General features: G+C 43.3%; 1 pseudogene; it reads left to right on the top strand.

The window, feature by feature from the left end:
* The first annotated feature begins 1,116 nt into the window (after positions 1-1,116).
* LOC127131497 (glycoprotein 3-alpha-L-fucosyltransferase A-like) lies at positions 1,117-2,524 on the top strand (annotated as a pseudogene).
* The last annotated feature ends 13,533 nt before the right edge of the window (positions 2,525-16,057 follow it).

The following is a 16,057-nucleotide window of genomic DNA, read 5'->3' as shown; positions in this document are numbered from 1 at the left end:
GATTATGGTGACCAAGACAAACCTGCATTTCCTTTTGTACAGCTAAATGTTATACGCCTGTTTGCTGAACTAAGTGCCGCAGTCAACAAATCCGAGCTGGTAGATGTGATATTACCTCCTTTTCATAGAAAGCCTAGGAGAGGGGGACGCTTCAGCTCCTAGTTTATTGAGACTCCGACTTCTAGATGCCGTATCTCGAATGGCCAGTTTAGGTTTTGAGAAATCTTACCGCGAGACAGTGGTTTTGATGACTCGAAGTTACTTGAATAAACTTTCTAGATGTGGTGCAGCAGAAGTACTCGACGGATTGAATGTTGATAATAATGCTATCATAGGTGAAGCAAAAGCCAATGCAGTGATTGGACAGTCACAACAGCAATTCCTTGTTCGTACTGGGGCCATAGAAATGGGAGAAACGACATCTCATTCTGAATATTCGGATAACCAGCCGCGTCATACACTTTTACATTGGATTGACGGGTTTGCTCGTTTAGTACTGAAAGATAAGTTTAGCAATACTAAGAGCTGCAGAGTCAATTGCCATATGCATATTGCATTCAAGAAGGCTGGTGCGGTAAATCAATTAATACGGCTTTTGAGTTCCAATGATGATGCAATCCAACTGACAGTCACTCAAGCATTGGAAGCGCTGTCTGCTAGCAACATGGTTTGCCGCTTTATCAGAAGCATCTAGGTGGTGCAGTAAAGGGTTTGCTTGCCACTTTAACCCACATGGTCCCATTTACTCAGATCGTGAACGCGTTTAAATTTATGTATCAGATACGGAAATACTTGCAGTATGCTTCGGGCTTTATCATCTTGCATTGGCCAAAAGTCTTGCATGGGTGTGTATGTTTACGGAGTTCCACTGCTCGTAGTCAATGGATTCTTGGTGTTGATCACATTTTTGCAGCATACTCACCCTGCGTTGCCACATTACGATTCCTCGGAGTAGGACTGGTTGAGAGGAGCTTTAGCAACTATGGACAGGAATTACGGAATCCTGAACAAAGTCTTCCACAATATTACAGACACTCATGTGGCACATCACTTGTTCTCTGCAATGCCACGTTATCATGCAATGGAGATTATCGAGGTCGGTGGATTCTTGTGGTTGGTGATAGTGGTGATTTGGGGTTAGAGATGGTGGTTGGTGATAGAAATTTGGAATCAAGGAATGAAACCTGTGAAGAATGGTTGGAGAGAGAGGATGCTGTTACATATTTAAGGGACTTTGTTAATGAACCTGTTTTTGTTTCTGGTGCTGAACAAGAGTGGACGTCATGGGATGTAAGTTTGGGTTAAATGGGAACCAGAGACCTGATGCTACATTTGGTTTACCTCAACAAGCTGGAACGGAATGTGTTCTACGGTCAATGGAATCTGCACACTACTATCCAGAGAACAATCTTGCCATGGCACGACGGAAGGGATATAACATTGTAATGGCAACTAGTCTATCATCTGATGTTCCTGTTGGATATTTTTCCTGGGCCGAGTATAACATCATGGCACCGGTAAAGCCAAAAACTGAAAAGAGCTCTTGCAGCTGCGTTCATTTCCAACTGCGGTGCTCGGAATTTCCGGTTGCAAGCTCTTGAGGCCCTTGAAAGAACAAACATCTCCATTGACTCTTACGGTGGTTGTCATAGGAACCATGATGGAAGAGTGAACAAAGTGGAAACTCTGAAGCACTACAAATTTAGCTTAGCGTTTGAAAATTCTAACGAGGAGGATTATGTTACTGAAAATTCTTCCAATCCCTTGTGGCTGGAACTATCCCTGTGGTTGTTGGTGCTCCAAATATTCAAGATTTTGCTCCTTCTCCTGGTTCAGTTTTACATATTAAAGAGCTAAAGGATGCCGAGTCCATTGCCAAGACCATGAGATACTTATCAGAAAACCCGGAAGCATATAATCAATCAATTAGGTGGAAGATTGATGGCCCATCTGATTCCTTCAAGGCCCTTGTGGATATGGCAGCTGTACATTCATCTTGCCGCCTTTGCATTCACTTGGCCACATCGAGTAGAGAGAAGGAAGAAAAAAAGCCCGGCCCTCAAGAAACGCCCTTGCAAGTGCACTCGAGGGTCAGAAACTGTATATCATATCTATGTGAGAGAAAGGGGGAGATTTGAGATGAAGTCCATTTACTTGAGATCCGGCAATTTAACTTTGGAGGCCTTAAAGTCTGCTGTTCTTGCGAAATTCACATCCCTGAATCATGTTCCTGTATGGAAGTCTGAAAGACCGGAAGTTCTAAAAGGTGGCGATGAATTAAAGATTTACCGAATACACCCTGCGGGTTTGACACAAAGGCAGGCTCTTTATACGTTCGCGTTCGATGGGGATGTTGATTTCAGGGGTCACTTGGAAAACAATCCTTGTACCAAGTTTGAAGTCATTTTTGTGTAGCATGTGATGATGGTAACATCCCTGCAATTTACATGATCATGTAACAGAACTTTGACTTAACTGAGGGATACAGTTTTAGGCCAGCTCATTGGGGATTTACATGCAGAAAATATATGACTTCTTCCACTGAACAATATGTGAATTTACAGAATATATATCAGGCTAAGGCTGAGGCTGACATCCTTGCAATAGAAAGAGTGGCGAGAAATACTTTGAAGAAGATTGGTCGAGATCCAAACAGCATTCCAAGGACAACAGTTAAAAGCTTCTGTAAAAATGCAAGAAAACTCAAAGTTTGCAGATATCGCCTGATTGAAGATGAGTTTAATTCTCCAAACCTACCGGAGTTACAGAAGTACTTAACAGACGAGGATTACAGCATTGCTATGGGAATTTATATTTTGCTTCGGGCTGTTGACCGGTTTGCTGCTAACTACAACAGTTTTCCTGGACAGTTGACAGTGCAATGGACAGGAATATATCTCCCCCAAGTGGAACCTTTGTAACATCCAATGCCGACACTCTATGATTGATGACATGCACTCTTATCTCCGTCACCAGCAGCAACAACAATGTTGAAACACTACCGACCTGCACGGAAAGATTCTGGAGCAGCTCACCAAGGCTATTCCAGCGAACCAATTTCAATTCGGCAAAGGCATACCATAGTGAAGCAAAGTTAACAATATGGTGGTCGAATAGGCCCTGCAACATTGGTTTAGCACACAGTTAGTTGAGGTGTAATTAAAACATTTTCAAAAATTCAAAAATTCACAGTGGTGAATTGTTTCTTACCAACAGTGAAGTTGGAAATGAAGAGGAATTGGGAGAGGGACCACCAAGCTGGGGTGAGGACAAAAACTCCAAGCACCCTCTGTACAGGTACTTCCCACTACTCTGAGGAAGCTCAGCAACACAGCAGGAAACAGAGCAGAGAGCAGAGGAGATGAGAGATATATAATAGGAGGCCACTGTTCATGAGGGGGAAAAAAAGAAGAAAACCCTAATTTCAAAAGGTGAGAGGCGGCCACTGTTCACAGAGAGGCTGGAGGCAAAAATCTGAAGCAGGAAAACCTAAAGTCCCAAATTCGTTTACCCGGAGGCCAGTTTCTTCGCATCCTACACCGCCACCACTGCGACATTTTGTAAGGTTTCTTTCTCCCTATCTTTCTCATATGCTTATTGTCTGAAATACTTGTGAGAGTTGAGAGAGTTCGATTCACTGAGTTGGAGAGCGTGAGAGGGTTTCGGTTGATGTCATAAGAGGGACGAGAAGTGCGAGTTCGCCATTGCTAGCTAAGTTTGAGTTCGCAAGGTGAGAGGGAGTGAGGAAGACGATGCTTCTTGCTGTTTCCATTTCTTTTTCTTTTTTTTTTGCTTTTCTTGATTTTTAATTATTTCTTTTTTACTATTTAATTTATTTTGTTCTTTTTAATAAAAAATCAGAAAATGTTTATATGTTCTTATTTTCTTTTATTATTATTATTTATTTTTTTTTATTATTTTTTTATTTAGCTTAATTTGTTTTTAACAGAGATAATAAAAAACCATAAAATGTTTATTTTTTTTTTTTATTTTGTTTTAAATCTGTTAGCCCAGTTCATATATTTATGATAGTATCTTAGTAGCAAATATTGTTGAGTGGTCTGGTGGAGAAGGGCAGTGTGCATTTTCTTGAGTGGGGTGGGTTCAATACTCATGAGTGGTGTTATTTAGCATTTTATTTCTTTTAGTTATATTATTTTTCTTTTAGCATTTTTTATTCTTTTAGTATTTTGTTAATATCCTTTTTTATGTTTATTATAATTTCATTTGTTAGTAATGCATAGTTCAAAAACCATTTTTAAAAAAATTATAAAAAAAATCATATTTTTCTCGATTTAACATCGAGCCCCTTTTTTACACCCTTGTAAGTCGATTGCTTTTTAAGCATCGCCATCGACCTCACATAGCTTACTCTTGGGCTTCCTTACAATGAGTCGGTTCCTTCGCACCTACACTCATACATTATTTAATGCTAATTCATTTCATTCTTTGATTATTTGATTTGATTATATACTTGTTTATATCTTACTTGTTTGATTAACTGTTGCCTACTTGTATGATGTATGAGGCATATACTTATATTGTTTGATTGCCATGACAACCCCCATTCATAACAAATGTACCCCTCTCCCATGAAATGTATAAAATTTACTCTTTCATTCTTTATTCACCTGTTAATACAAGAATTAAAATGAACACCCGATAACCATTTCAAAACAAGATCAAAACCTCGATCCAACGTCGAGTAATCATTTTTCAAAACCTAACAGAACCAGCACGTATTCATCCACCCCTTTTGTAAGCCGATTGCTTTATGCATCGCCATCAACCTTGTAAGTCGATTGCTTCATGCATCGCCATCTACCTTTACCCCATTCCTCTCCTTGCTCCATTCGTCGATTCTTGTTCCGATTAGGTAGCACCCATTAGGTAGAACCCTTTGTATGATAACATAGGTAGTATTCCCATACCCTTTTGCATGCTAACATTAGGTAGATATTCCCATTTGTAAATCCTAACACTTAAGTACACATTGCATGACAACTTTAGGGCAGAGCTTCCCCATTTCTTTTAGACCTTTCCGAGCGTCTCCGATCTTGTGGCATGTAGTCCGTTCTATTGCAAAGAGGTAACTGCCTAAGACTCGATTCAGCGAGCTGCGACACCTACTGCTAGGATGTGAGCACATCGCCCACTCTCCTTTGACACAACTGGTGTCCTCCTTTGTAAGTCCATGTTCAGATGGCAACCCCTATGTAGGGGAACTACATCGCCCTGATCCTTGTTCCAGACGAGGTATGTAGGCAGGAGGTCGTGCGAGACCTCTCCGGGCACTTTTCCCTTTTTTGTGTGTGCTTGACAGTTATAGGCTCGAGTTCCCGACTCCCTATTAACTTGTTTGGTTGTTGTGTGCTTGGAAGCTGATGTAAGTCCATCAAGTGGCATTCGGGTTCCAGTGTGGTTTTGTTGGGTTCGGATGCTGATGTAAGTCCAGTGATTGGCAGTCGGGCTCCACGTTTGCCCCTTTGTGTGTGTTTGGTTCGGATGCTGATGTAAGTCCAGTGATTGGCAGTCGGGCTCCACGTTTGCCCTTTTGTGTGTGTTTTGGTTCGGATGCTGATGTAAGTCCAGTGATTGGCAGTCGGGCTCCATGTTTGCCCTTTTGTGTGTGTTTTGGTTCAGATGCTGATGTAAGTCCAGTGATTGGCATTCGGGTTCCATGTTTGCCTTTTGTGTTTTGTTTCGGCGTGCGTGAGCCGAACTACGGCAACTCTGATTCTCATGTTCAGATGAGATACGTAGGCACAAGATGCGATGTCTTGCCGAGTTTGACTAATAACTAACAACTAACCCTTGTTTTCTTTCGCCCTCGTTGCGATCGAGATTTTCCTTTTCTCTTGCCCTAGTTGCAATCGAGACCCTTAATCCCGTAGTTAGTTTGAACTACGTTTGGCTCTGATTCTCATTCCCGATGAGATACGTAGGCATAAGACACGATGTCTTAGCGAGCACACTTATCCTTAACCCCTAGGTAGCCGAGCTACGAAGACTCTGATTCTCATATTCAGATGAGATACGTATGCAGTGGATGCGACATCCGTGCGAGTCATTTTCTTTGACCCTTTCTTTTAGTAAATAGTACATTAGATAAACGTACACCCTTTAGACAAGAACAACAAGAGTGGATCCCGTAGAGTACTACGGATGCGTAGGGGTGCTAATACCTTCCCTTCGCATAATCGACTCCCGAACCCAAGATTTGGTTGCGAGACCTTGTCTTTTCCTTTCCTTTCTCCAGGTTTACTTCGAGCGTTTCCTTTCCCTCCTTTGGGATAAATAACGCACGGTGGCGACTCTTCTGTCATTTCTTTATCGCCGGTTGTTTTTTCGCACCTCCGTATTCTTCGGGTTGCGACAGCTGGCGACTCTGCTGGGGATCCAGTTTCCCTAAGCGAGTCCCTCCTAGCTCTTGTAGATTTCTTGTTTGTTGGGTGTTTATTCTTTTGTACAGTTATTTACTTTCCGCATTTACCTGCTTTACCTTATTGCATTCATGTACATATGCTTGTTGTATCTGTGAGTTGTTTGTTTGTTGGGTTGGGACTGTTCTATGAGAGATAAGCCCACTACCCAGGCTTGAGTGTACACATAGGTGCTAGAGTGGATAGTCATGAGGCTTGCGTGGTATGTTGCTACGTTAAGTCGTTCATGAGACCCACATTCCAGACGAGGTTTCTTTTGGATATATTCTGTCCTATGGGTGTTCCATAACGACAGATATTCCTTTAGAAATCATCGACTCTGGTGACCATTTCCCGAGAACTCAGTCGAGGCCTCTCCTCCGAGACGCGTTTATGTTAGCCCTGGTGGGCGCATTCTCGCTGCTCAATCCGAGGACCCCGAGACTGGGAACTTGCTTTAGGATGTCCTGTTGAGAGGAGTCAGTGGAGGTCTTTTATCCCGAAATAATGCCAAACCTTCAGTGGTAAACGTATTATTCTCGACTGAAGGGCTGAAGCTGACAAACTTCTGTTCTTAGAACCTACCTGTGAGGGGAGGGTTTGATCTCTACAGATACGGTTTCTGCCAGTGGTGCTGTGATGGTGACTTTGGTTCAGCCAAATTTATGGACGTTTATTTCTGGGACGCCGGAGTTCTGTCCGTGGTTTATCAGCGGGTTCCGTTTATTTCGGATCCCTGGGCTGAATCTGTGGGTGCTCACTCAGATGGTGACTCAGTTCTCCAGACATGGGTTCAGATGCCAGTTGATCAGATTGACTTTGGGTTTCAGATGGTTGTGATCAGAGTTCAAGCCGAAGCTTCGGATCCTGTGTGCCGAGATGCACAACCTGCCAGTCTTGGCTCCATCCTTTGCATCATAGCATGTTTATTTTCCAAAAAAATAATAATGCATGAAAAAAAGTTAACTCGCATGTGCATATCCTTTTCAGGATCATTCATGATAAAATAGCATCCGCATCATATGCATATCATGCACATATCATCCTTGCATTGCAGACATGCTTGGGAGAGACTTCTCACTCTGGGTTTTGACTGAGACGGGATTGTTGATCATCGTCCGCACCGCAACCAGATTGAATCATCAGAGGAGTATGGATCAAGTCCAAGCTGAGTTGGCTGAGATGAGGGCAGAACATGGCCCAGTTCATGACCATGATGCAAGGAGTTGTTCAGGGGCAAGAGGAGCTGCGTGCTTTAGCCCAGAGACAGGAAGCTGTGATTCTGCCGCCCAGTCGTGCTTCACCAGAGAGGGTCCCTGTCAATTATCAAATTACTGCTGTCACTATTCTCGTCAACAACTATGCCGTGGGTGAAGATTTGAGGGGTATTATAATCAGTGGACAGCCCCTTGCTACAGAGACTGTTAATGTCAGAGCAACCCTTGCTCCGGTTCGCCATCCTGGCTCTTCAAATCCTTCAAGTTCTAAAAAGCCATCCTCTGGGGCACCCAGAAGGGGAGAGGGTGAAACAAACGTTGTGCGCCGTCGGAGGAGCGTGAACAAAGGACAGCATCGGCAAGTTGCTGCTGTGACTATTCCAGCCACTCAAACTCAACAACAATAGAGAAGACCAACTCAGCAATATCAGCATCAACAACATCGTCCTCAGCAGCAGACTTACCGGCCTCCCAATGGTAATCAAGCCAGTACGAGTAATGAGAGGAAGAAGATCATTTTTGATCCGATCCCTATGTCCTATGCAGAGCTGTATCCCTCTTTGATAGAGCGGAACTTGATTACTCCCAGAGACCCGCCGGTTATACCCGTCAACCCTCGGTGGTGGTATAGGCCTGAACAGCATTGTGTGTATCATTCGGGTGCTCCTGGTCATGATGTGGATAGTTGTTTCCAGCTAAAGATGAAGGTTCAAGACCTTGTGAGGTCAGGGATTCCGAGCTTTGAAGACTTAGGTCCCCGTGTTAATCAAGCTTGAAGACGGCAAGTCCCGGGTTGGTGATGGTTATTCTTCTGAGGTCTTCAACGAAGAGGTTTGTTCAAAAGCAGAAGTTGCTGATGCAAAGGATACTGACATTTGTCATCCCTGGTGGGATCTATCGCAATTGGGTCACTGTGGGCGTTCCTACAGTCGTTCATAAGTCAGAGTAATAATCACTTTTTTTAAAAAAAACCCTTCTCCCATGCCAAAAGGAGAAGTGATGACATTGTTGGCAACATTTTGTGCAATGATATTTTCATTCAAATAAATTCATGTTAAAACATTTGTTTTTCCATTTGTTTTCCCTTTTCGTTTTTTGCATGAAAGTGGTGATCACAAAAAACCTTAAAAACAGGAATAAAAACAATCTTTTCATCTGCATAACGATTGTCTTATTTGATTTCCAAAAAGCTTTTCATATCAAAATCATTATGCAGGTTGTTTCTTAAACCCATTGAACACAATGATCTGACGTCATCTCCCAATTGTGAATTCCCTGTATTCGAAGCGGAAGAAGATGATGTTGAAGGGATTTCTGACGAGATTTTCCGACTTCTTGAGCAAGAAAAGAAGATCACTCAACTGTATCTCGAGAATCAGCAGAACAGCCAACTGGGGCATAAAAGAAAAAGAAAAAGAAAATACAAAGAAAGAAGAGGGTGCAAAATCAAAAGAAATCAGAATCAAAAGAAAGAAAGAAAGAAACAAAAGAAAAAATAGCACCCTCAAAGTCCCAAGTTGACTGATGCTGAATTCGATCGAAAAGAAGAGATTAACTGCCATGTGTCATGGTCAGTTATATCAGCGGAGAGTGACGAAAGCACGCTATAAGAAGGTCAAGCCTCGTGTGTTCCGAGGGACCCTGTGCTCAAGAAAGTCTTGTCTTTCGTACCCGATTCCAGGGGCAAGTGAACCCTAAGCTATGAATGCCCATAGGTTGTCAAGAGAGTCTTTTCAGGCGGTGCTCTGAGACTTACAGCAATGGATGAAGAAGTTCACTCGTCCTGTGAATTCCCGATGCAGTCAAGAAATACTTCGCAAAAAAACAAAAAAAGAACAAAAAGCTCGCTAAGTCGAACACCCCAAAGGGCAACTTAGGCAAAAAGGAGCGTCTCGGTGGATTGAAAACCCGAAAGGGCGATCCAGGCAAAAGTTAGAGACATTGAAAAAAAAAAAGAATTCGTATCCCGCTAGATTGAGCACCTCACACTGGGGCAATCTAGGCAAAAATTAGGGATTTGGCAAGTAACTGCATCTTGACAAGACTGTGTTCTATATCTGTCATCCGTCAGGAATCCTCGATGCGTCGTCGACTGAAGCTCTGAATACATCGAAATTCAGAATGGTAGAGTAAGGGTCATTATGTTCAATGTAGCCCTCTCCAATATATATCACCGATTTCAAACTTGTACAGATCTATGGAGTCTCGCCCTTTGCAGACTACCATTCCATCACATCAATTTGAGCTTTTATCCAATTATTTGCACTCTTATTTGTTTCAACTCAACAAACGTTTTGCATGTTTTAATTGATAAAGTATCATTGTTTTTCAAAATAAATAAATTTTTCAAAATTGTTCTCAAACTAAGTGAATATTCACAATGATGGAAGGATACTTAGGAGACCCACAGTGCTCTCCCAAGGGCGGTATGATTACCAACAGGTAAGACAATTGTTCGTATCTCGAGCATGACTGTATCTTTTCCCTGTAGAACCTCTCATGGTTTCTCCTCAGCGAGATTGCCCAGTGTAGTGTTGGTTGAAGTTGTTCATCTTCATGTCCCCGGCAGTGCAGTTTTTTTTCTTCCAAGTCCCTATTAGCACCTATAGTGGGGCATCCCCAGTAGAGTGTTGTTTGAGCCCTATTGTGGGGCATCCCTAGCAAGTTTGCTGTTTGGACGCTTTTTGTGGGGCAGTCATAGGCAGAGCATTTATTGAAGACTTCAACTTTCCTCTCTCCAGCAGAGCAGTCTTCCTCCCTCCCCCAGCATGGGTGCTATTCTTGGAAGATTCAGTATTTGGTGGATTGACATCCAGTACTCCATCATGTCCTCAGATAGATCCCCAGCGGAGTTGTTAGCATGAGGAGCTTTATTAAGGCCTATCTATCTTCATCAGAGATCTGGTTGCTTCTGAGTATCTCTGATTTCCAGCACGAGTTGTTGTGACGCGTCCGCCAGTATGTTGAACTCTTTTCTCCGGTTATGACTGACGATCCCTCCGGAAACCTCTGGTGGCCTTCCTCCCCTGCAGGATGGTGTTGCTCCCTGATATCCCAGTCTCCAGTGGATTTTCGCGTCTCTCTGGTGACTTTGGTTTTCCCTCCGGAAGAGTGGTACCGGATGGTTGATTCCCGGACCTGTGTGTTGAGCACGTCTGTTTGTCAGCATTCATCATACATTTTTAGATCTCTCCAGTAGATCCTCCCTAACAGATTTGAGATCAGTGTCTCCTTAGTGAGCCTGAAGGTTACTGCCTTCCCAGTAGGGTCTGTGTTGATGGTTTTCCCTCAGTGAGATCCCCAAGCGGATCGGGTTCGGAGAAAATCATCCCCAGTAGAGATAAGAATGGGTTGCCTCCCCTAGTAGGGCAATCTCCAAGCAGTTCGGGTTCGATGGAGTGCATCCCCAGCAAGGTTTGTCTTTCCCCACCAGGGTGGAAGTTGACGTGATTATAAGATCCTCAGCACAGTTCCTGGAGTTCCCCGGTGTTGTCTCTGGAGGAGACGTGTGTTTATGCATTCATCATTTAGATAAGCATATCATATTGCATCATTAGTGCATAGCATTTCCATGATCATGGGGCATTGTGTAAAACAAAAAAACTCATGCATCAACATTGCAATCATGTCCATTAGCCCTAGGCCGTGGTGACCAGCCGAGTTTGGTTTGTTGGAAAGAGTTTAGCTTCGCGCCATTGGATCGGCTTCAGAATTGGGTTCATCAGCATGGTTGAGAGGTTGGTGCTTTCCCAACAAGTGACTCCTTAGTTGAGTGGGTATCCCCAGCAGTGTTACTCCCCGAAGTTGGCAGCATCTTGCAAGCTTAGGTCCATTCCCTTAGCAGAAGTGGGTGTGTCTGATCTCTCCATGTAGAGTCTACCCCTTAAGCAGAAAGTGTCTACCATTTCCTTCTACGCTCCCCACTGAGTTATCTCCTCGTGGATGACGGTTGTTTCTGTTCCCTCCCTAACGGGATGGGTTTTCCCTATTGAGTTCTTTCCTCATTAGGATGAGTCTTGATTCAGGTTGCCTTTCTGGAGCGATCCTAAATTGGCTTTCTTGTTCGCAGTCTTTTGTACTTCTCTGGGGCATAAATGAATGGTTGCCCACTAACCGACACTCATTCATCTCATCCTCAGCGGAATTTTGGGCTTCTACCTACAAACCGGTAGTTGTAAGTCCTATTTCTGTGGTTTTCTACCTACTAACTGGTAGTTGTAAAATCCCATTTTCAACCCCTAGCAGAGGTAACCATTGTGGTTCATTCTGATTGTTGGCGGATTTCGCGGTCTTCTACCCACTACCCGGTAGTTGTAAATCCTTTTTTCTCACTCTGTCTCACAGTAGATTCGCTTGGTGGCTTCTACCTACAAACCGGTAGTTGTAAGTCCTATCTTTGTGGTTTTCTACCTACAAGCTGGTAGTTGTAAAATCCCACTTTCACCCCCTAGCAGAGGTAACCTTTGTGGTTCATGCTGTTTGTGGCTTCTACCTACAAACCGGTAGTTGTAAGTCCTATCTTTGTGGTTTTCTACCTACTAGCTGGTAGTTGTAAAATCCCACTTTCATCCCATTGGCAGAGTTAACCCTGTGTGCTCATCCTATCAATGACTGATTACTTTTCCGTGGTTTTCTGCCTACTAACCGGTAGATGTAATCCCCTCTTTGTGGTATTGATAGTCTTGTCCCCTTTGGATACTTGCCCTGATCAAGCAGTATTGTCCCCAGTGGGTCTTCCCCTTCCTTTTGGGTATTTGCTCCGAGTTAACAACTTTATCCTCTTTTGATCGGTCATCTTTTGCATACCTAGTCTGGTACCCCGTTGCTTTTCTTTTCGGTCGTTTATCCATTTAACAACCTGCAACCCGGTTATGGATAATCTTCCATGCGAGTGTATTATCTACGTTTTGACGGCTATAGATAATATATCTCATGCACTCTTTGGTCAATCTTTCGATTGTTATCCCCAGCATAGGTCTTTGGCATGCGTGCCGGCTCACGTATCACTCTTTTGTTATCTTCGCCGATGATGATAGACATGAAGAGTTTTCCGGTATTCAAACCGAGGTGGTATTCAGACCAGTATTCCGGTATTCAGACCGAGGTGGTATTCAGACCAGTTTTCCGGTGTTCAGACCGAGGCGGTGTTCAGACCGAGGCGGTAGTCAGACCAATGCGGCATTCCGGCCAGTTTTCCCGATTTCCAGATCGAAGAAGTTCTCAACAGTCAGGACGAAGAACTTGTGGTGTTCAGACCAGTTTTCCCGGTATCCAGACCGAAGTGGCATTCAAGCCAGTCTTTCCCGATTTTCAGATCGAAGAAGTTTCCGGTATCCAGACCGAAGTGGCGTTCAGGCCAGTTCCCGATATCCAGACCGAAGTGGCGTTCAGGCCAGGTTTCCGGTATCCAGACCGAAGTGGCATTCAGGCCAGTTTTCCCGGTATCCAGACCGAAGTGGCATTCAGGCCAGTTCTCGGTATCTAGACCGAAGTGGCGTTCAGGCCAGGTTTCCGATTTCCAGATCGAAGAAGTTCTCAACAGTCAGGACGAAGAACTTGTGGCATTCAGGCCAATTTTCCCGGTATCCAGACCGAAGTGGCATTCAGGCCAGTTCCCGGTATCCAGACCGAAGTGGCGTTCAGGCCAGGTTTCCGATTTCCAGATCGAAGAAGTTCTCAACAGTCAGGACGAAGAACTTGTGGTGTTCAGACCAGTTCCCGATATCCAGACCGAAGTGGCATTCAGGCCAGTTTTCCCGGTATCCAGACCGAGGTGGCATTCAAGCCAGTCTTTCCCGATTTTCAGATCGAAGAAGTTCCCGGTATTCAGACCGAAGTGGCATTCAGGCCAGTTTTCCCGGTATCCAGACCGAAGTGGCATTCAAGCCAGTCTTTCCCGATTTTCAGATCGAAGAAGTTTCCGGTATCCAGACCGAAGTGGCGTTCAGGCCAGTTCCCGATATCCAGATCAAAGTGGTGTTCAGACCAGATTTCCGGTGATCAGACCAACATTGCTACTCTCATATTCCGATGCTTAGTGCGGCGTTCAGGCCATGGGTATTCCTGTGTTACCATTTATTTTGGTATTCAGGTCAACTTCCTGTTTCGGTACTCAGACCGATTTTCACCGTACCAGATGGATTCTTCTTTTGAGATTGCTTCTTTGACGATGCTGACAGGCATTGTTTCATAGGGATTCATGATCAAAATCCGGGTCTTCATAGTATTTAACCATCTCCCACTACGATCATGTGAAGAGCATCCTGCTTCATATTCTCTAGTTGAAGACGCTTAAATAGGGGCAACTGTCATACCCTGATTTTGCTCCTGAATTTTTTATGTTTTGATTGGCATGCTTGGCCTAACCTAACTTTGGTTTTACATGAGGTTTGTTTTTGATCCAAAGTCATGGTTGTGATTGTGGATACCTCTATGGTCTGGGTCATCTGAACAACCAAGTTTCTTGTGTTTCTAACCACTTGCCAGTCATGTTATTGGTTCATGGATACTATAACCTTATGGTCTTATTTCATGGTTTTGTTCATACACATTATCAGTCAAGTTATTTTCTTCTCAAGAGTCGAACATTCAAGCCAATTGTGAAAACAATCTCCAATCATTTTTTTCAAACCATTCAAATCCATTTCATCCATTTTAAACCAGTACATGTGATTCCATACAAGAAAAATAAACAAATTGACACTTTTGACCAATTGTTGACTTTGGTCAACAGTTGACTTTTTGGTCAACTTTGACCAAAGTCAACCCAAATCCATTAAACCCTAAATTCACCCATAATTTTCCATTGAATATCCATTTACAAGACAAAATACAAAAAAATCAATTCAATTTTAACTTGTTCATTTACCTATTCCATTCTAATTCAACCATTAAACCAAGTCAAATTACACATTCAAATCATAAAACATACATAAAGCCATTACAACCATGCAATCATACGTTCAGCCCATGGCCATTTTGATGTGCCAAAAGCATTTTACTTCGGAATAGAAATCCATCGTGAATATTGCGCGTGCTGGATGCAGTACCGTTTTCCGTCAAATTTGGCATGATGGGAGGGTCTCTAAATCCATGGACAAGTACCAATGAAAGGCATCGATATGTTTGTTCCTAGGAGTGGTCCAAATTCCCACCACCAGTGGTAACCTGGTTCTAAATAAATTGTTGCTTTGGTGCAAGAATCAATGTTGCATCTACAGTTGATGTGTGAGAATGAACGTGCAACTCCTAGGGTAAAAGCAAATACAGACTCCCCTGGCCAGAGGCATGCTGTCGAAGTAGCTAATCATAAAACTCATGGACCTGTTCCTGCACCTGGATCTGTCGGTATTGCTAAGGTTACCCAAGTGATGGCGAAAATCGCTTTTGCTGGTATAATGTGTATTGGACAGAAGTCTGTTTGCGAAAATTAACCGGCAAGAAAAGGAGTTGCCTGCTTTTTCAAGAAGAATTTTTCTTCGTTCCTGCAGTAATGACAAGAGGGATAACAAGCTTAGTTCGGCACCAACATGGTTGATAAGTCACAACAATGCAGGTCAACCAATATTCATAACAGGGATTAGTTGCTTCCGCTGTATCCTAACAGCATAGGGATTCACCAAGACTCAACAAGCAACAAATGTTGCAAACACATGAGCCAACTCCAACGGCAAATGCAATCCAAACACAAACCAAGCATCCAAGGAAACGGCAACGCAGCCATGCCGTATGGAGTCGACGCGGTTCAGAACAACATATTCGAAAAGTCGTAGCGACAGTGAAATCCAGCACGAGCTTCTAAATCCAAACTGCATCAAACCTCAACTATTCATCCAACTTTTAGGTGGTAGAACATTGTAACTGATACTATTAGAAGATCAAAGAAAACCACCGTTATCCAAGGCATTGCAGAAACAAAATGCCGGATCAGCAGCAGCAACCTAGACATGCTTATTCACAGCCTGTAGACACATACATCATGGGGTTAGCTACAAGCATACGCGAACGAAATGATTATGGTGACCAAGACAAACCTGCATTTCCTTTTGTACAGCTAAATGTTATACGCCTGTTTGCTGAACTAAGTGCCGCAGTCAACAAATCCGAGCTGGTAGATGTGATATTACCTCCTTTTCATAGAAAGCCTAGGAGAGGGGGACGCTTCAGCTCCTAGTTTATTGAGACTCCGACTTCTAGATGCCGTATCTCGAATGGCCAGTTTAGGTTTTGAGAAATCTTACCGCGAGACAGTGGTTTTGATGACTCGAAGTTACTTGAATAAACTTTCTAGATGTGGTGCAGCAGAAGTACTCGACGGATTGAATGTTGATAATAATGCTATCATAGGTGAAGCAAAAGCCAATGCAGTGATTGGACAGTCACAACAGCAATTCCTTGTTCGTACTGGGGCCATAGAAA

Source organism: Lathyrus oleraceus, chromosome 1, assembly GCF_024323335.1.
Source record: "Lathyrus oleraceus cultivar Zhongwan6 chromosome 1, CAAS_Psat_ZW6_1.0, whole genome shotgun sequence".
NCBI classification, from domain to species: Eukaryota; Viridiplantae; Streptophyta; class Magnoliopsida; order Fabales; family Fabaceae; genus Lathyrus; species Lathyrus oleraceus.
Note: the sequence above shows the minus strand (reverse complement) of the source record. Positions and strands in the feature narration are given on the sequence as shown.